At 40.6% G+C, this 22,142-nt stretch overlaps 1 protein-coding gene across 2 annotated transcripts in view; it reads left to right on the top strand.

The window, feature by feature from the left end:
* The window catches only part of ercc6 (excision repair cross-complementation group 6), a 97,802-nt gene that overhangs the window by 17,220 nt on the left and 58,440 nt on the right, over positions 1 to 22,142 (top strand). The gene's annotated exons all lie outside the window — the stretch shown is intronic.

Genomic DNA, 22,142 nt, shown 5'->3' with positions numbered 1-22,142 from the left:
ATCTGAAGGATTCCTGATCCAATGCAGATAATGGATAAAGATCATCTTTGTGAACCTCCTCTGGACCCTCTCCAATGCCAGCACATCTTTTCTTAGATGAGGAGCCCAAAACTGTTCACAATACTCAAGGTGAGGCCTCACCAGTGCCTTATAAAGCCTCAGCATCACATCCCCGCTCTTGTATTCTAGACCAGTTGAAATGAATGCTAACATTGCATTTGCTTTCCTCACCACCGACTCTACCTGCAAGTTAACATTTAGGTTGTTCTGCACAAGGGCTCCCAAGTCCCTTTGCATCTCAGGTTTTTGGATTTTCCCCCTCTTTAGAAAATAGTCTGCACATTTATTTCTACTACCAAGGTACGTGACCTTGCATTTTCCAACATTTTCCATTTTCTTGCCCATTCTCCTAATCTAGGTCTTTCTGCAGCCTATCTGTTTCCTCAACATTGCCCCTCCACCAATCTTCTTATCATCTGCAAACAAAGCCATCTATTCGATCATCTAAATCATTTATATACAGCATAAAAAGAAGCAGTTCCAACACCAGCCCCTGCGGAACACCACTAGTCAATGGCAACCAACCAGAGAAAAGATCCTTTTATTCCCACTCGCTGCCTCCTGCCAATCAGCCAATGCCCTAACCGTGCCAGTAACTTACCTGTAATACCATGGGCTCTTAACTTGGTAAGCAGCCTCATGTGTGGCATCTTGTCAAAGGCCTTCTGAAAGTCCAAATATATAACATTCACCTCATCCCTTTTATCTAACCTACTTGTAATCTTCTCAAAGAATTCCAACAGGTTCGTCAGGCAAGATTTTCCCTGAAGGAAACCATGCTGACTTTGTCCTATCTTGTCCTGTGTCACCAAGTACTCCAGCACCTCATCCTTAACAATTGACTCCAACATATTTCCAACCACTGAGGTCGGGCTAACTGGTCTATAATTTCCTTTCTGTTGCCTTCCTCTTTTCTTAAAGGGTGGAGTGAAATTTGCAATTTTCCTGTCCTCTGGCACTATGCCAGAATCCAATGATTTTTGAAAGATCTTTACTAATGCTCCACAATCCACAATCACAGAACCCTCAGGTGTAGTTCATCTGGTCCAGGTGACTTGCGTACGCTTAGGTTTTTCAACATTTTGAGCACCTTCTTCCTTTTAATAGTAACTGCCTCACTTCTCTTCCCTTACACTGTTCAACACTTGACACACTGCTAATGTCTAATGCAGTGAACACTGATGCAAAATACTAATTTAGTTCATCTGTCATCTCCTTGTCCCCCATTATGATTTCTCCGGCCTTATTTTCTAGCAGTCCAATACAGTCCAATTGTGTGTTAGCTTGCTTTCATATTTCATCTTTTCCCTCATAATGATTCTTTCAGTTGCCCTCAGTAGGTTTTTAAAAGCTTCCCAATCCTCTATCTTCCTGCTAATTTTTGCTCTATTGTATGCCCTCTCTTTTGCTTTTACATTAGTATTGACTTCCCTTGTCAGCCGCAGTTGTACTGTTTTTGCCAGTTGAGTATTTCTTCGTTTTTGGAATACATCATTTTTTCCAGAAGCTAATGCCATTGCTGCCCTGCTGTCATCCCTGTCAGAATCTCCTTCCAATTTACTTTGGCCAACTCCTCTCTCATACCACTGTAATTTCCTTCACTCCACTGAAATACTGCTATGTCAGACTTCACTTTCTCCCTGTCAAATTTCAAGTTGAGCTCAATCATATTGTGTTCACTGTCTCCTAAGGGTTGTTTTTTTACCTTAAGTTCCCTAGGCTTCTTTAATGACTGACAGGATAAATAACGTCTCTTAACAGCAATTAATTTATTATGTGCAACACACAAAATGCTGAAGAAACCCAGCAGGTCAGGTAGCATCTATGGAGGAGAATAAGCATTAAATATCGAGAACATGAGATAAAGAGTCCTTGATGGTGAGTCCACAGGTTATGGGAACAGTTCAGTGATGGGGCAAGTGAAGTTGAGTTAAGTTATCCCCTTTGGTTCAAGGGCTTGGTGTGTGAGGAGTAATAACTGTTCTGGAACCTGGTGGTATGAGTTCTGAGGCTCTTGTACAGTGGCATGCAAAAGTTTGGGCACCCCTGGCCAAAATTTCTGTTACTGTGAATAGCTAAGCAAGTAAAAGATGAACTGATTTCCAAAAGGCATAAAGTTAAAGATGACACATTTCTTTAATATTTTAAGCAAGAAAAATTTCCATCTTTTACAGTTTCAAAATAACAAAAAAGGAAAAGGACCCGAAGCAAAAGTTTGGGCACCCTGCATGGCAGTACTTAGTAACACCCCCTTTGGCAAGTATCACAGCTTGTAAACGCATTTTGTAGCCAGCTAAGAGTCTTTCATTTCTTGTTTGGGGGATTTTTGCCCATTCTTCCTTGCAAAAGGCTTCTAGTTCTGTGAGATTCTTGGGCCGTCTTGCATGCACTGCTCTTTTGAGGCCTATCCACAGATCCTCCATGATGTTTAGGTCAGGGGACCTGTGAGGGCCATGGCAAAACCTTCAGCTTGTGCCTCTTGAGGTAGTCCATTGTGGATTTTGAGATGTGTTTAGGATCATTGTCCTGTTGTAGAAGCCATCCTCTTTTCATCTTCGGCTTTTTTACAGACGGTGTGATGTTTGCTTCCAGAATTTGCTGGTATTTAATTGAATTCGTTCTTCCCTCTACCAGTAAATGTTCCCCGTGCCACTGGCTGCAACACAAGCCCAAAGCATGATCGATCCACCCCTGTGCTTAACAGTTGGGGAGGGGTTCTTTTCATGAAATTCTGCACCCTTTTTTCTCCAAACATACCTTTGCTCATTGTGGCCAAAAAGTTCTATTTTAACTTCATCAGTCCACAGGACTTGTTTCCAAAATGCATCAGGCTTGTTTAGATGTTCCTTTGAACCTTTTGAATAGAACTTTTTGGTCGCAATGAGCATTGTCATAATTAGCTTTAATTTCACAATCAGTGTTGAAACTTAAGAAAATTTTTGAATAAATGCTTTGCAATTAATTATTTGGTCAGAATGTTTATCTACTGCTTAAACTTTCGCTAAATTCAACTGGCTGCATAACTGGTTTACCTTTCATCACACACCCCAACTTTTGGTATGACTTCAGTGCAGTAAGAATAATACCTACTGAACAGGTCAACATCAAAGATACCTACCCAACATCAGAACAACTTTCATTTGCGTAAATCACAAAATCTAAACATAATGCAAAATTATTACAATGTGGTTATAGTTTAAATGATTAAACTACGAGGGGTGATTGATACGTTCGTCACCTAAGGTAGAAGGAGTCAATTTTAGAAAACCTAACGCATTTATTTTTCAACATAGTCCCCTCCTACATTTACACACTTAGTCCAGCGGTCGTGGAGCATAAAGATCTTGGACCTCCAGGAAGTGTCCACAGCAGGGTTGAATGATAAGTTCGTGGCCTAAGGTAGAAGGAGATGAGTTATACAGCTCTCATTATATGCACATGCAGTTCAACTCTTTGAGTGATTATGCAGAAAGTTTGAAATTAATAACTCATCTCCTTCTACCTTATGCCACGAATTTATCAATCATCCCTCGTATAGCAAAAATTATTGGGAAGGTGTAGGTTTGAGAAACTTATAAAAACCAACAGAAGGCAGCTAAAAAAAACACATGGAGAGAAAATATGAAATATGAAGGTTGGCTAGCCAATAATATAAAAGAGATACCAACATTATTTTTCAGATTTATAAAGAGTAAAGGAGATGTGGAAAATGATGTTGGAGAGGTAGTAATGGGGGCAAAGAAATGGCCAATGAACTAAAATATTTTGCGTCAGTCTTCACTGTGGAAGACACTAGCAATATGCCAGAAATTCATGAGTGCTGGGGTCAGAAGAGGGTGCCGTTATTACTAAGGAGTGGGTACTTGGGAACCTGAAAGTTGATAAGCCATCTGGGGTAGATGGACTACACACCAGGGTTCTGAAAGAGGTAACTGAAAGGATTGTGGAGACACTAGTAATGATCTTTCAAAGTTCACTAGATCCCGGAATGATTCCAGTGGACTGGAAAATTGCAAATGTCAGTCTAATCTTTAAGAAGGGAGGAGGGCAGAAGAAAGGAAATCATAGTCCAGCAGTTAGTCTGACTTCAGTGGTTAGGAAAATGTTGGAGCCCATTAATAAGGTTGAGTTTTAAGGGTACTTGGAGGTACATGATAAAGCAGACCAAAGTCAACATGGTTTCGTTAAGGGGAATCTTGCTTGACAAATCTGTTGGAATTCTTTGAGGAAGTAACAGGCAGGAAAGACAAAGCAGAGTCAGTGGATGTTGTTTGCTTGAATTTTCAGAAGGCCTTTTACAAGGTTCCACGCATGAAGCTGCTTAACAAGATAACAGCTCATGGTAGTACAAGAAAGATACTAGCATGGATAGAAGATTGGCTGACTGGCAGGAAGCCAAGAGTGAGAATAAAGGGGGCACATTCTGGTTGGCTGCCGATGATTAGTGGTGTTCTGCAGTGTTCAGTGTTAGGACTTCTTTTAACATTATATGTCAATGATTTGATTGATGGCTATATGGCCAAGTTTGCAAACGATATGAAGATAGGTTGAGGGGCAGGACGTACTGAGGAAGCAGGGAGCCTGAAGGAGGACTGACACTGATGGGGAGAATGGACAAAGAAGTGGCAGATGGAATAGAGTAGGAAAGTGTATGGTCATGCACTTTGGTAGAAGGAATAATAACTAAAAGCTGTTTTCTAAATGGGAATAAAATTCAGAAATCAGAGATGCAAAGGGACTTGAGAATCCTTGTGCAGGATTCTCTAAAGGTTAACTTGCAAGTTGAGTTGGTGTAAGGAAGGCAAATGCGATGTTAACATTCATTTTGGGAGAACTAGGATATAAAAGCAAGGATGTGATGCTGAGGCTTCATAAGGCATTGGTTAGACCGCAACTTGGAATATTGTGAGCAGTTTTGGGTCCGTTATCTAAGAAAGGATGTGCTGGCATTGTAGAGGTTCACAAGAATGATCCTGGGAATGAAAAAGTTAAGATATGAGGAGTGTTTTAATGCTCTGGGCTTGTACTCACTGGAGTTTAGAAGAATGAGGGGAGGGATTTCATTCAAACCTATCTAATATTGAGAGACCTAGGTAGAGTGGATGTGGAGAGGATGTTTCCTATAGTGGGTGAGTCTAGGACCGGAGGGAAGAGCCTCAGAGTAGAAGGGTATGCCTTTATAACAGAGATTAGAAGAAATTTTCTTAGCCAGAGGGTGGTGAATCCGTGGAATTCTTTGCCACAGGGGGATGTGGATGACGAGTCATTAGGTGTATTTACTGTGGAGGTTGAAAGGTTCTTGACCAGTCATTGGTCAAAGGTTACAGGGAGATTGCAGGAGAATTGGGCTGAGAGAGATAATCTGATGGAATAGTTGAGTAGACTCAAAGGCTGAATGGCCTAATTCAGCTCCTGTGGTTTATGATACCATGCTACTTTGGTCACATTACCTTGGTGTGGAATGTGTGGGCAACACTTGTGGTTGTTAACGCAAACGGCGCATTTCACTGTATGTATGTTCCTTCATGTGTGTGCGTTTCCCCTCCCACAGTCCAAAGATGTAGTATTAGTAGGTTAGTTGGTCATTGTAAATTGTTCTGTGAATAGGCTTGGGTTACGCTGGTGGGTTGCTGGGCAGTGCGGCTCGTTGGTCCAGAAGGGCCTGTCTAAATAAAATTAATATTGGCGCAAAGAGAAACAGAGTTAATGTTTTAGGTCAGAGATGCATGATTGTCGACCTGAAAGGTTAACTCTTCCTTCCACAAATGCAGATTGTCCTGCTGAATATTTACAGCAGATATTTTAATTCAGTTTGAACTGTTTGTTTCCATAAGTACCTGGTTTATTGAGTTTGAATAAGAACTAACAATGTGAATTAAGCAACTCTTTCTTTAAAAAAACATTTTCTTTGCATTTACTGTCTTTTGTGATCCTTTTGAAACTGAGGAATGCAGACAGAATCACAGCTTCTCTGTCTAATCGTTTACATGAAAGTTCATAGTAAATTTATTATCAAAGTACATATGTGTAATTACATACAACCCTGAGATTGCTTTTCTTGAGGGCATTCACAGTAAATACAAGAAACACAGTAGGATCAATGAAAGACCACACCCAACAGGACAGACAACAACTAACGTGCAAGAGAAAATCAACAAACTGCGCTAATACAAAAAGAAAAAGAAAAAAAGGAATAATACAAATAAGCAATAAATATTGAGACCACATATGAAAGTGAGTCCATAGATTGTGGGGACAGTTTAGTACTGGGGTGAGTGAAATTGAGTGTTTGAGGGGTAATGACATGCAAATAGACTTGACCTTAATTTGAAGCATATGCATGCTTTTCCTTGATATAAAATGTGGCATTTTTCCCACCGGAAGAAAGGAAAGTAAAATAGAGTTTCTCAGAAGATTAAGAACACTTGCTCCATTTAAATTAGCTCTGAGGTTTATGAACATTATTGCCCAATTGTGTGGAGCTGTTGTTAACATGGGCCACCCCTTAAGTAACCCCTCATGCTTTACTCCGCTTCCCACAAGCCATTATAGCCCTGGACTATTACAAGCTCTTTTTCCCATCTCAAATCCTATCTTATCCCCTGGAGTCCCCATTTCCAAATCCACTAGCGTTACACATGGAAGAGAATGCTTAGCCGGTAAAGAGTGCAACAGCACTCTACTCTGAGGTGCCAGACTGGAGAGGGTGAAGCAAAGGAGAGATGACTTCGACTGCCAACCTAATAAATGTCATAACATTATATCCAAGTCTTATATCTACACAATGTTGAGGGACTAAAAATAAAATTTAACAAAATTTACTGTTTTCTTCTTTATTTTGCTTTCATTTATTTCCCCACATTCTTTCTATAAGAGCAAATAGCGTGATCTTATTACTGCATGGGGTGTCAGATTTTGGAGTTCATTTCCAACGTATTCTCTAAGGAGTCTTCATATCTTCCCCATGGACTGTGTGGGTTTCCTCTGGGTGCTCTGGTTTCCTCCCACAATCCAAAAATGTAGGTTAATTGGTCATTGTAGATTGTCTGTGATTGGGTTAAGGTTAAATCATGGGTTGCTGGGCAGTATGTCTCGAAGGGCTGGAAGAGCCTGTTCCGTGATGTATCTCTAAATAAATATTATTAAATATTTCATACTGCAGGGCAGTGATTTGAGAATTCTGAAGGGTGCGTTTCTGTTACTGAACAGCTGTAATGCAAGGGAAAAAAAATCGCTGGAGACTTTGGGATTAAAATCTGACAAGTCAGAATACCTCCCCAGTTTATAGTGCAGAGTTCTAAAGCCCTGTTGGATATTTTAAGTTTCCTGTCAGTTGTTTGAAATAACTATATTTGAAAGCTAAAGTGTGTGATTTGTTATATAATGGCAGTGTTTATGCAGCATCACATTCTGAGAGTAATTGATATGCCAGTTGAAAAGTTGCCCAGTGAAGCTGCCTTGGAAGATTATAACTAGTTTGACAACAATGCAAACTGCCTTTTTATTAGCAAAATGTAATCTGGATGAGATCTATTGGAGGCAGACTGGATTGAGAATCTAATTTTATACAACTGTGTCTTCTAGTGGTGGAGAACACCGACACTGGTCCCAGCCGTCATCTGACCTATTGTGTGTATTATGTGCCTCTTATAATTCAAGGCAGATTTATCAAAAGGACTCGCTATCAGAGACTGTAGTTTGTGATTCTAAACAACAATTAGCTTCCGAACTGCATTATAGGAAGTTCTATTCTTGCCAAAGTAAAAATACAAACAGTAAACTTTTACAAAAACAATGTTTAAAATTAAAATATCAAAAATTAAGATTGCCCCTGATTTGCCACAGACAATATTTTCCCAGGAGTGCACCATATAGTTGGTTGTTCCATCACATCCTGTGTTATAGATTGACATAGATCAGCTATCAGCAACGCAAAGCAATACATTTCCAACACACTGAAAGGCCTAGATAGAGAGGATGTTTCTTATAGAGGGAGAGTCTGGGACTGGAGGTCACAGCCTCAAAACAGAAGGATGTCCCTTTAGAACAGAGATGAGGAGGAACTTATTTAGCCAAAGTGTGATGAATCTGAGGAATTCATTGTCAGAAATGGCTGTGGAGGTCAAGTCATTGGGTATATTTAAATTGGAGTTTGATAGATTTTTGATTAGTAAGAGCGTCAAAGGCTATGGAGGAAAAGACAGGAGAGTAGGGCTGAGGAGGAAGATAAATCAGCTATAGTGGAATGATGGAATGGACTTAGTGGGTTGAACAGCCTAATTCTGCTCCTATACCTTATGCACATGCTCACATGCTATTTCAAAATTTGAAGAAGTAACAGAAAATGTTCAAAACACTCAGCAACCCAGCAAACGTCAGTGGATAATGAAGCATTCAATAAAGGCAGGGGGTGATGGTGGTTGTTTTTGTAATTGGGTGTCTGTAAGTAGGGTGTTGCTGAATGAATAATTTGATGTACATGTGGTCAGTAGGTTTACAGGTAATGCAAAGTTTGGTGGTGGTAGTATTGATTTAATGGGTCTTAAATGACATATAGTACCAATATGTTGACCAAATAGCAAATGCACTGTAATCCAGATGAGGGGGGACCTCATTGAAACCTATCAAATGTTGAAAGGCCTCAGTAGAATTGATGTAGAGGGGACGTTTTCGATGGTGGGAGAGTCTAGGACCAGAGGACAGTCTCAGAATAGATGGACGTCCATTTAGAACAGAGGCCAAGAGGAATTTTGTGTAGACAAAGGGTGGTGAATTTGTGGAATTCATTGCCACAGGCAGCTGTGGAGCTGAAGTGATTAGTATTTTTAAGACAAAGGTTGATAAACTCTTAATTAGTCAGGGTAAGGGATACGGGGAAAAGACAGGAGTTTGGACTGAGAGGAAAATGGCTCAACCATGATGAAATGGCGGAGCAGACTCCATGGGCCAAATGGCCTAATTCTTCTCATATATATATATATATATATATATATATATATATATATATAGTCATAAGTAGAAGAGAGATGGTCTTATAAATAGAAGGGGTGCATTTGGGAATATTAATGAAACTAAGATTGAATGTTGGGATGCTGAGGAGTAGTGGGGATATTGGTTACAAGCCCAAAGGCCAGTGAGGAAGGCAGCACAGATAAACTGAATAGTTAGGATGGCATATGGCAAAGGTCCCCAGTCACCGGGCCGCAAAGAAGCAATATGATTTGGCGATATGAAACGATACGAGTTAGCTGCACCTTTCCTCATTCCCTGTCACGCACTGTTGCACTTGAACCCCCCCCCCCGCCCCCCCCCCGGTTGGCTTGTCCGCAAGAATATTGTAAATATTAAACCGGTCTGCGGTGCGACAAAGGTTGGGGACCCCTGGCATATGGGATACTGGCGTTCATTTGTTGGACTATTGAACACAAGAACAGGGTGGTCATCCATTGAGCAGAACAGCTGGAGTGCTACATACAGTTCTGATCACAACACTACAGGAAGGATATGATGGAGCTATAGAGGGTGCAGAGGAGTTTCACCAAGATGTCGTCTGAGATGGAGCAGTTCAGTTATATGGAGAGACTGAGCTTGTTCCCCCTGGAGCGGAGTATCTTAACAGGAACGTGATTAAGGTATATAAAAATTATGAGGCGTACAGCCTCATTCTGCACTTCCATTCTATACTTAACTTTTTTTAAAATGTACATTACTTTGCTTAAAAATTGTCTTGATTCTCACAAAAGCAATTCTGCAGCAAGTTTTTTGCCAAGGCATAAAAATAGTGATGGTACATATATTTTGAAATGGCCGAACAGGGAATTAAACGATGGAAGTTATTTTAACCTCGTTACGTACACCTTTAATTTCTTGCTCAAGTGTATAATTAGCTTTATCAATCTTAATTTGCTGGATGATTCTAGACCAAATAAATGCTTGCATTATGGCACTTAAAACACATCAATGAAATGCACTCAGATATGACATGTAACTGTGTCTCCATCTTAGTTTTATTGAATAGCCCAAATACTAAATTAGAGAAGTCAGCTGAGAATGCTGTGTTGAATTAAGTGGATGAGGTATTACCTTAACAGGCTAACAATATTAAAAACACAGTATGGAGCCAAGAAAAGAAGTACTTCAAGAAATCAAATTCCAATTCTTATTATCCTTTTATAGCAGAATAATTCCTGTTTATGAATGCTTGAGTAATTTATTCAAACTCAGATGAAATACTGCCTTCAGTTCTTTCAAGTTACTATTTTTGGTTTTCCGAGTCATTTGTACAAAAGTTGCAAGTTTTGTTTGCTACTTCATTACAATCACTGAGAAATTATTGTGGGGTGCACTTTTATTTTTAAAATGTACAGATTTATTATCCACCCATTCTTAGTTTAGTTGTTCATTACTTTAGCTCACAGCCAATCTCCTTTCAGCTGACAGGTTATAGACTCCAATTGGGAGCTTTGTCACAGTGACTATGAACTGTAAGTATTGATACAATTATGAAGGGGGCACACCAGTGACTATATTCCATTAGGAGCTTGAGGAGATGAGGTATATCAGCAAATACTCTAGCAAATTTCTACAGATGTACCGCGGAAAGCATCCTAACTGGAGAGGCCACTGCACAGGATCAGAAAAAGCTGCAGTGGGTTGTAAACTCAGCCAGCTCCATCATGGGCACTAACCTCCCCATCATTGGGAACATCTTCAAAAGGTGATATCCATCTTTAAGGACCCCCACCACCCGGGACATGACCTTTTCTCATTGCTACCGTCAAGGAGGAGGTATAGGAGTCTGACAAAAAAGCAGACTGGACATTTTAAGAAGAGCTTCTTCTCCACCACCATCAGATTTCTGAATGGACAGTGAACCAACCCGTGAAGTCTACTTCAATATTTTTGCTCTCCTTTTTTTGCGTTACTCATTTAACTTTTATATATACAATATATTTTTTATTATAATTTATAGTCTATGTATGCATTGTACTGCTGCCATAAAATAAGAAATTTCATGCTATCCGTCAGTGGTAATAAACCTGATTCTGATTCGGAGACAGATCCTTCAGTTTTATCTCTTTCCCAGTAGAATTCGTTCACAAGCCTCTTTAAGAATAGGATAACAAAAGAATTAAAAAAAAGCAGGATTAGGAACAATAATCTCTCCCACTTTTAATATATCAGCCCAATATATTGGCCTCTCAAAGTTCGAAGTAAATTTATTTTCAAAGTACATATACATCACCATATAGAACCCCGTGATTAATTTTCTTGCAGGAATTCTCAATAAATCCTTTAACCATAACAGAATCAATGAAAGGCCACACCAATAGAGCAGACAACCAGTATGCAAAAGACAACAAACTGCAAATATAAAAAGAAAGAAAAACAAATAAATCACTAAGCAATAAATATCGAGAACATGAGATGAAGAGGCCTTGAAAATGAGTCCATAGGATACGGGAACTGTTCAGTGTTGCGGCAAGTGAAGTTATACCCTCTGGTTCAGAAGCCTAATGGTTGAGGGGTAATAACTATTCCTGAACCTGGTGGAGTGAGTCCTTAGGCTCCTATACCTTCTTCTTGATGGCAACAGCAAGAACAGAACATGACCTGGCTGCTGGGGGTGTTCCTGATGATGGATGTTGCTTTCCAGCAACAACGATCCATGTAGATGTGCTCAATGATGTGAAGGGTCTGTATCCACTAATTTTTGTAGGGTTTTCCATTCAAGGGCACTGGTGCTTCTATACCAAGCTGTAATGCAGTCAGTCAGTATACTCCACACTACACATCTACAGAAATTTGTCAAAGTTTTAGATGTCATGCCCAATCTTTGCAAACTCCTAAGGAAGTGGAGGTGCTACCATGCTTCCTTTGTAATTGCACTTACGAAGACAGATTTTCTGAAATTATAACATGGAGGAACTTAAAGTTGCAGATCTCTTGATTCCTCCGATGAGGACTTGGCTCATCGATCTCTGGTTTCCCCCTGAAGTCAGTAATCAGCTCTTTGGTCTTGCTGACATTAAGTAAGAAGTTGCTGTGACACCATTCAGCCAGATTTTTTCTTCTCCCTCCTATATGCTGATTTGTCTCCACCTTTGATTCAGTCTGCAACAGTGGTGCCATCAGCAAACTTAAATACAGCATTGGGGCTGTGCTTAGCCACCCAGTCATAAGTGTAAAGCGAGTAGAGCTGGGGTCACAGTATTATGGTGCCCCTGTGCTGATGGAGATTGTGGAGAAGACATTGTTGCCAATCAACTTTTCGTTGTACTCTTTAATTTTTACTGGCACTTAACCAAGCTGAGAGTTAGACATTCTTAATTAAAAAAGACATGAAGGTCACTATGAAATGATTATGGTACATTTTTGCAATATCTTATTCTGATCAAAAAAACCAACTGCAGCCTGAGTATCTGTTATCTGAAATGTTTGGTGCCAGAAGTGTTTTGGAGTTTGGGACATATAATGAGATAGCCTGGAATCACCATCATTTTCGACTGTGTGCTACTGGTAGGTAGTCTTTGGCTTACACTTGTTCATCACACATGTACTGATGCAGCTGTTCAGCATGTTAGATTTTCATCATTGAAGATCTTGGCAAACTCATCGATGAATTTCTCTGCTGCTTCTTGATCAGGGAGATGTGTTATCGCCATAAATCTTTAAAAAATTAATGCCAAGCGTTTTCTTAAATTTCTGCAACCACTCTTGAATATTCACAGTTACCTTCAATTTTCAGTTTCTTGCGTTAGATTTTTGCTTGTTTCATGATCAGCATACTGTTAAAGCAGCATATATTCACCGTAGTTGAAAACCACAGGTGCTCAACCTATAGTTGAAAACTATTTAGAAGGTGACAGGCTTTGTGAGACACTTTGATTTCAGATGAGTAATTTCAGATTTGATTTTCTTTTCCCATAATTTTATCTACAGTAGATTGTTTTGCTGCTTTTACATATTAAGAGCATTGACATGGCTATTAGTAAATCCACCACCAATAATGACCTAACATTGATCAGAAACTTAACTGAACTTGTCATATAAGTCCAAAGGTTGAAGCTCATTGGCCAGAGCCAAATCTCAGTGAGTTCACTGAGGAGGTCAAAGCTTGATACCTACAGGCCTGAGTCCGAATCCGCTGGAGGCCTGTCCTGTGGTTGAGGGACTGTGTGTGTGAGTGGGGGAGAGGAAGGAATGGAACTTGTTTTTTGCTCTTGTTGTTTTGTTGCTTGTTGTGTTCTGTGTTCTGCTGAGCATTGTGGGGATGCTGTGTTAGCGCTGGAATATGTGGTGACTCTTAAGGGCTGCCCCCAGCACATCCTCGGGTGTGCTGGTAGTTAGTACATATAGCGCATTTCACTGTATGTTTCTACATACATATGACAAATAATCTCGTATCTTCAATCTTCCTGCTGTCACAAAAGCAGGTTAAAGGCTGAGAGTGATGAGTGATTCATCTTTCACAGCTGCTAGGAGATGACCAGCTACAGCAAGATTTAAAATGATTTGCACCTTTTCAGACAAAACAGCCCCTCTAATTGTCATCTTACTAGAACAGCATGGTAGCATAGCAGTTAGAACGTAGAACATAGAGGTCTACAGCACATTACAGGCCCTTCGGCCACAATGTTCTGCCAACTATGTAACCTACTCTAGAAATTACTAGAATTTCCCTATTGCATAGCCCTCTATTTTTCTAAGCTCCATGTACCTATGAGTCCCTTAAAAGACCCTATTGTATCAGCCCCAACCACCATTGCTGGCAGTGCATTCCTCGCACCTACGACTCTGTGTGAAAAGCTTACCTCTGACATCCCCCCGTACCTACTTCCAAGCACCTTAAAACTATGCGCCCCTGTGTTAACCATTTCAGCCCTGGGAAAAAGCCTCTGACTATCCACACGATCAATGCCTCTCATCATCTTATACACCTCTATCAGGTCACCTCTCATCCTCCATCACTCCAAGGAGAAAAGGCCAAGTTCACTCAACCTATTCTCAGAAGTTATGCTCCCCAATCCAGGCAACATCCTTCTAAATCTCCTCTGCGCTCTTTCTATAGTATGTATCCACATCCTACCTGTGGTGAGGTGAGCAGAACTGAACACAGTACTCCAAGTGGGGTCTTGACGAAGGACTTAAATAGGTATAATGTTACCTCAAGGCTCTTGAACCCAATCCCACGGTTGATGAATGCCAACACACCATTAGACTTCTTAACAACACTGTCAACCTGCACTGTCAGCCTATGGACACGAACCCCAAGATCTCTCTGATCCTCCACACTACCAAGAGTCTTGCCATTAATACTATATACTATATTCTGTCTTCAAATTTGACCTACAAAATGAAAGTGTTAGGGCAAAATGTTAGCATAAAGCTTTACAGTTCTAACAATCAGAAGTTTGGACTTCTGTTCCCGAAGCTGTTCTTAAGAGTTTGTACATTCTCTCCGTGACCATTTTCTCCAGGTGCACAGTTCTCCCTACATTATAAAGACATACCAGTCAGGATTAGTAGGTTGTGGGCATACTATGTTGGCACCAGAAACATGGCAATGCTTGCAGGCTGTCCACAGCACATATTCGGAGGGCACTATGGTGGTGTAACAATCAGTGGGCCAGAAGGGCCTGTTCCACGCTGTATCTCTTAATAAATCAATAATAAATCCACTGGTTGATGCACAGTTGATACTGTATTTATCATCTACAAAGTGCAGTGTGGTTACTTGCTTACCTTCCACACTGGAGGCACACACCAAACCTCAGATGCTGAGGAACGGGCAAGCTGTGAAGCCACAGGGAAAACACCTCAGGCTGGTTTCTCTTTAAAGCAGAGTCGTTTCCGAATTGGAAATGTGTTGTCCATCCTTCATTGTTGTTGGGTCAAAATTATCAGTCTCTCTGCACAACAGAACTGTGGGACTACCTGGGGGTGGCGCGGTAGACTAGCGGTTTGCGCTGTTGCGTTACAATACTAGAAATCAACAATTGAGTTTGATTTGATTTCTACCGCTGTCTGTAAAGAGTTTGCCTGTTCTCCCTGTGATTGCATGAGTTTCCTCAAGGTGCTCTGGTTTCTTCCCACATTCCAAAGATGTAAGGTGTGCGGCTAGGGTTAGTGAGCTGTGGCATGCTGTACTGGTGCCGGAAGCACTTGTAGGCTGCTCCCAGCACATCCTCAGACTATGTTGGTCATTGACACAAAAGAACTCATTTCAATGTATATTTCTATGTATATGTAACAAATAAAAATGATATTTAAAACCTCCACCATGTGTTCACCGTGGTAGCTCAAGAATGAGACACATCACTGTCTTCTCAATTCAGTTAAAGGTGGGCAATAAACAGTGGTCTTGTCACACTTGAATGAATGGGGAAAAATAGCTCTTTTGTGCTCTTTATTGTTCTGATTTCTACTGCACTCTGAATTTCAACATTCACCACCTTTTGTTCACTTCTTTTACCTCTCAGAAAATATATTTTACGTCTTAGAACTGCTTAGCTCTACCTCTGTAATATCCGTAGTACGTCTTTACCTTCCCTTTCCCTTTTTACCTTCTCATTTTGATAAAGGCTTTGCCCATTTATTTTACAGTTTTGTTTTTCTGTGTTGTTTCCTTCCACAGCTGCCAACAGACTTGCTGTCTGCCTCTGCCATAATCTGTTTTAGTTTCAGGTGGACAAGATCCATATTTTTTCACTTCTATTTGATTCCAGATTAAAGGTAATGCTTCAGTCGTAACTCATTGATTCCATATTCGGGATACTACTCCTTATTCCCTGCTGCTCACTTGATAGAAACCAAAAATGAGAAGTTAACAGCAGCCAAATTCCACATTATTTACAGAGATGAGGAGAAATTTTTTTAGCCAGAGGGTGGTAATCTGTGGAATTCATTGAGCAGTTTTGGGCCCCTTATCGAAGAAAGGATGTGCTAGCATTGGAGAGGGTCCAGAGGAGGTTCACGAGAGTGATTCCAGGATGAATGCATTAACATGTGAGAAGCGTTTGATTTGTCTGGGTTTGTACTTAGTGGAGTTTAGAAGAATGAAGAGAGATCTCATTGAAACCTATCAAACACCGAAGGACCTGATAGAGTGAATGTAAAGAGAATGCTTCCAATAGTGGGGGAGTCTGGAACCAGAAGGCACAGCCTCAGAATAGAAAGATATGCCTTTAGAACAGAGATCTCAGGTGAATGGAGCTAAAGCTGAAAGAATGAAAAATTGAGATCACAGGAAGAGGTGTTCAGAATTGTTAAAAATCCAATCTAATTCATTGGAGCCAGAAATGTATTTATATGATCAGATAAGCTTTACATTCATCTCCTTTCAGTCTAACCATCTTATATACCTAAATAATTCCTTGATCTTCCTCATTTTGGATTTCTTTTCAGATTCCGGCTTTTGATGTAAATATGCATAGCTGTTGTTGCACAGATAAAGTGGGCTATGATTACGAGCCTTAGCCTTTTATATTGTACATGCATAACCCTCTCTGCTGCATTCCATAGATCTGAATTCAGCTGTTTAAGTGCTCTCAGTGCTGCTTATAATGAATGGCTTTTGGGAAAAGAAATCAATCTACATAAGTTACTGTAGCACTTGATTGATTTTTTTTCTCTAGTGTTGAAAATCTAGCAGTGTTTTTGATTAGCACTACCAGCGTAAGTTTCAAGGGTTCATGAGTGAGAAGATTCTCCATTTTGCCTTGATTTCTTTTGCAGACTGTGGATCGGTGAACAGACAACATACTGAGCATTGGGAATGAAACAGCCATGGGAATGAAACAGCCATATCAGGTTGGGAGGTCATAGTGAGTGGGATGGGACCCCTGCTGGTCACATTCAATACTAATGCTTTGGATGGGGACCAAGGATCATATGTCCAAGCGTGCTATTGATGCAGACCTGTAGATGAGAGGGTGGCAGTATGAGAAATGAGCTGCATGCAGACAACCTTCACAGGAACACAAGAAATATTTCAGATCCAGGAAATCTCAGGATCTGAAATCTGGAGGCACTCAGTAGATCAGGCAGCATCTATGGAGAGGAGTGGATGGTTGACATTTTGGTTTGAGATCCTTCATTGGGACTGAAGAAAACTACTTTAAAGACTACCCAGAAGAACTTCAGAATCAGGTTTATTACCACTGACATATGAAATGAAATTTGTGGTTTGGTAGCAGGAGGACAGTGTAAGACATAAAATATTGCCATAAAAATAAAAAATAAATATTGCAAACGAGGAATAGTGAGTAAGTGTTTGTGCACTGTTCAGAAATGGAAGAGGAGAAATGTAGAGTATAGCTCTTCAGCAGTAAAGTGGAGACACAAGAAATTCTATGGATGCTAGAAATCTGGAACAACACACAAAACTCAGAGGGTCAGGCAGAATCTATGGAGGGCAATAGACAATCAACATTTCAAATTGAAACTCTTCATCTTGATGAGGGGTCTTGGCCAATAACGTCAACAGAGAGTCTTCAGCCAGTTAAATTAATTAGTGAGGGCAAGGTACAGGGGTGGCATGGTAATTTTGCACTTGTCAGTGACAATAACACTGGTTTAAATCTGCCGCTGTCTGTAAGGAACCTGTACATTCTCCCCTTGACCACATGGGTTCCCCTGGGTGTTCCAGTTTCCACCCACAGTCCAAAAGGTTGGTAGGTTAATTTGTCGTGTGGTATAATTGGGTGGCACAGACTTGAAAGACTGGAAGGGCCTATTAGCATGCTGTATCTTTAAATAAATTAAATATATGTTAGAAAATATGGGGTCATTTTGTAGAGAAAAATTAAAACACAGCTTTTTTTTTCCCGAGTTGGGGTTTGAAGTTTAGAGGATCCTGGATGCCTTTGTGCGTAAACCACTGAATGGTAATGTTCAGATACAGCAAGCAGGTAAAAATATTAACTTTATTGTTAAAGGATTTGAGTACAAAAGTGGAGGCATATTGCTGTATCTATTGTATACAGGGAGATGTGAGACTACAGATGCTGGAATCTGGAGCTATAGACAATATTACTGAAGAAACTTAGCTGACCAAGTGGTGGGAAGAAAGGAATTGGCTGTGTTTTAATACATCAATGTTTCAACCTGAGATAACAACAGTTTCTCCCTTCACAAAGGTGCTGCTTGACTTGCTGAGTTGTTCCTGAAGATTGTTTGCAGTAACTATATTGGGTCCTGGTATTTGAAATTTTCTCGTGTAGGTTTGGACTTCCTATCCAAGGAACGATATACTACAAACGAGAACACAAGAAATTCTGCAGGTGTTGGAAATCCAGAGCAATACACACAAAATGCTGGAGGAACTCTGCAGGTCAGGCAGCGTCTATGGAAATGAATAAGCAGTCGATGCTTTTGGGCTGAAACCCTTCATCAGAACTGGAAAAGAAGAGATAGGATGGCAGAATAAGAACATGGGCAGAGGGGAAGGAGTCAAGCTAGATGGTGATAGGTGAAGCTAGCCCAGTGAACAGGGTGGGGGATGAATGAAGAAGTTGAGAGTAATAGGAGAAGGAGGAGGGGCACCAGTGAGAGGTGATAGGCAGGTGAGGAGAAGAGGTAAGAGGTTAGAATGGGGAATGGAAGAAGAGGGAAGGGGGAGGGGAAAATACTGGAAGTTGATGTTGGAGGCTATGCAGACAGAATATGAGATGTTGCTCCTCTAACCGGAGAGTGGTGAGTGGTCTCATTGTGGCAAAAGAGGAGGCTACGGATTGACAAATCAGAATGGAAATGGTGATTGGAATTAAAATGGTTAGCCAGGAAATCCTGTGTTTTGGATAGAGATGATTACTCTTTATGCATTTTCATAGATACTATAAACGAGGGTGTGCAGTGAGAATTCACCAGATTGACTATTGTCATATTAGAAATTCCCCTATGAAGTGAATTAAAGCAGACTGGGCTCTGTTCCTTTGAATGGAAATCTCATTGAAATCCATAACGTTAGGTCAGAGATGATGTTTCTTCTGGCTAGTGTCTAGAACTGGAGGTCACAGTCCCAAATTAAGGTCTTCTTCCTTTATGATTCTTTGGAATATTATTCTTGAGATGTTTGTGAAGATTCAATCACTGTGAATATTCATGACCCAGATCAATAGATTTTTGAATGTTAGTGGAATCAGCATGTTGTGTAGGGAACTGGCACACAGTTAAGAGATCGGGCTGAACTTTATTAATAAGTGGATACTGAACATCAAGCGGACAATTGGTTATTTCTATTTCATATGTTCTTCCCTTTTTTTGTGTGTATCCTGAGAAACACACACAAAATTCTGGAGGAACTCAGCAGGTTAGGCAGCATCTATGGAGGAGAATAAACAGTTAGTGTTTCAGGCTGTTGACTTCAGTGTTTATCGTTATGTTGGCTGTCTGTAGCTCTCCTGTTTTCTCCTATGTTGTTGCTCCATTGTTGGGTGCATATTCATTAGTCAAGTAAAATTTTTCATCTGTTGTACCTGGTTTCTGTACTCCTGTACTCAATTACTGCACTTAAGGTAAACTTTTACAAAATCTGCATGGTGTATAGCTCCTGATTTAGGAATATGGTATATTGAAAATAAGACCATGGACTCACTGAATAAGACCATGGACCAATGTCACAAGCACAAGGGGCTTAGAGTAAGTAAAGTAAGAGATATTTTCCGAGGATCATCACCTTGGCGTGATAAAGAGGCGTCTGAGTTCCTGAGATCCCAGGAGCGATCCCATTTAGATTTTACATGGCGATAAGGTCAAGGGGGAGGCTCCAGACAAAGAGTAATCCAACCAAGACCTGATCAGTGGAGCTGACAGAAGATGATGACACATCACAACAGCAGTGAAGGCTGCAGCAGTGAAGGGTCTCCAGTTGTCTTGCATTCCATGCCACTGGACCTCGACCTCAATCTGTCAAGGACTGTATGGTGTCTGCCCTTGCATTGGCCTCCCCACCGCCCCGCCCCCCCCCCCCCAAGTCACACGTAGGCATTCTCCATTAAGGGAATAACCCCATGTGAGATCATACTCAAATTGACTGATTGCACTACCATAAAGTAAGAGAATTCAGTGCGATCCTCCAACCCAGCAAGAACTGCTCCAGTAAAGCTGAAGGAAATTAGATTCTTATTAGGAATGTAACTATAGCTAATACAATAAGAAATCATATTACCTGTCTGCCCCAGCAGCGGCAACAGACTCTGCTCTGCAGGGAGAGCATGCAGATTAGCAACCTTTGCAGCGCAACAACAGTTTGTTCAGAGCTGTCTTCAAATTACTGTTAGAATCAACTTGTTAATCTGCCAAGGTGCTTTATCAGGTGTTGGTATATATTGTGTTTTACCTTCCTTCATATCCTACTTGTAGTTATGTATCAGAATCAGATCCAGAAAATCCTCAAAAGAATTTAAATCCTGAAATCAGTAGTAACAAAAATACTGTTAAGTAGCACTGCTTAGGTTTTGTATAGTGTGTATACAAGGCAATAGACCTTTCTTTACCAGAACAGTTTGAACTCTGAAACAGCATATTTATTTATAAGAGTAATTTAATAGGCTTGAATTATCAGTGATCTATGAACAGTGGCCACTTTACTAGGTATACCTGTACACCAATTTGTTAATGCAAGTATCTAATCAGCCAATTATGTGGCAGCAACTCAATGCATAAAACATGCAGGCACCGACAAGAAGTTCAGTTGTTGTTCGAACCAAACATCAGAATGGGGAGGAAATGTGATCTAAGTGACTTTGACTGTGTGAAACGTTGCTGGTGCCAGACAAAGTGGCTTGAGAATCTCAGAAATTTCTGATCTTGTGAGGTTTTCACACACAATAATCTCTGGAACAGGGGAAAAATAATAATAATAAATAAAATAAAAATAATAATAAATAAGTAAGTAGATCAATTACAGTATATGTATATTGAATAGATTTAAAGAATGTGCAAAAAATAGAAATACTGTATATTAAAAAAATGAGGTTGTGTCCAAGGGTTCAATGTCCATTTAGGAATCGAATGGTAGAGGGGAAGAAGCTGCTTCTGAATCGCTGAGTGTGTGCTTTTAGGCTTCTGTACCTCCTACCTGATGGTAACAGTGAGAAAAAGGCATGCCTGGGTGCTGGAGGTCCTTAATAATCAACGCTGCCTTCCTGAGACACTGCTCCCTGAAAATGTCCTGGGTACTTTGTAGGCTAGTACCAAAGATGAAGCTGACTAGATTTACAACCCTCTGCAGCTTCTTTTGGTCCTGTGCAGTAGCCCCCCCCCCCCCACCCAATACCAGACAGTGATGCAGCCTGTCAGAGTGCTCTCCTTGATACAGCTGTAGAAGTTTTTGAGTGTATTTGTTGACATACTAAATCTCTTTAAACTCCTAATGAAGTATAGCTGCTGTCTTGCCTTCTTTATAACTACAGCAATATGTTGGGATCAGGTTAGATCCTCAGAGATCTTGACACCCAGGAACTTGAAAATGCTCACTCTCTCCACTCCTGATCTCTCTATGAGGATTGGTATATACTCATTCATCTTACCCTTCCTGAAGTCCACAATCAGTTCTTTCGTCTTACTGACGATGAGTACCAGGTTGTTGCTGCGGCACCACTCCACTAGTTGGCATATCTCACTCCTGTACGCCCTCTCGTCACCATCTGAGATTCTACAAGCAATGTTGTATCGTCAGCAAATTTATAGATGGTATTTGAGCTGTGCCTAGCCGACCTGTTGTGGTGATAGGCAAATTGCAATGCGTCCAGGTCCTTGCTGAGGCAGGAGTTCAGTCTAGTCATGACCAACCTCTCAAAGCATTTCATCACTGTAGATGTGAGTGCTACCGGACAATTGTCATTAAGGCAGCTCACATTATTCTTCTTAGGTACTGGTATGATTGTTGCCTTTTTGAAGCAAGTGGGAACTTGCTTCATCACAGGTACAATCCTGCCCACCATTGAGACCATCTTCAAGAGGCGGTGCCTCAAGAAGGTGGCGTCCACCACTGGGGACCCTCACCATCAGAGACATGTCCTCTTCTCATTCCTGTCATCAGTGCCTGAAGATCATGCTCAATGCTTCAGTAACAACTT

The sequence above is a fragment of the Mobula birostris genome, chromosome 18, assembly GCF_030028105.1.
Source record: "Mobula birostris isolate sMobBir1 chromosome 18, sMobBir1.hap1, whole genome shotgun sequence".
NCBI classification, from domain to species: domain Eukaryota; kingdom Metazoa; phylum Chordata; class Chondrichthyes; order Myliobatiformes; family Myliobatidae; genus Mobula; species Mobula birostris.
The sequence above is the reverse complement of the archived record's forward strand: the minus strand, read 5'-3'. Positions and strand labels throughout refer to the sequence as shown.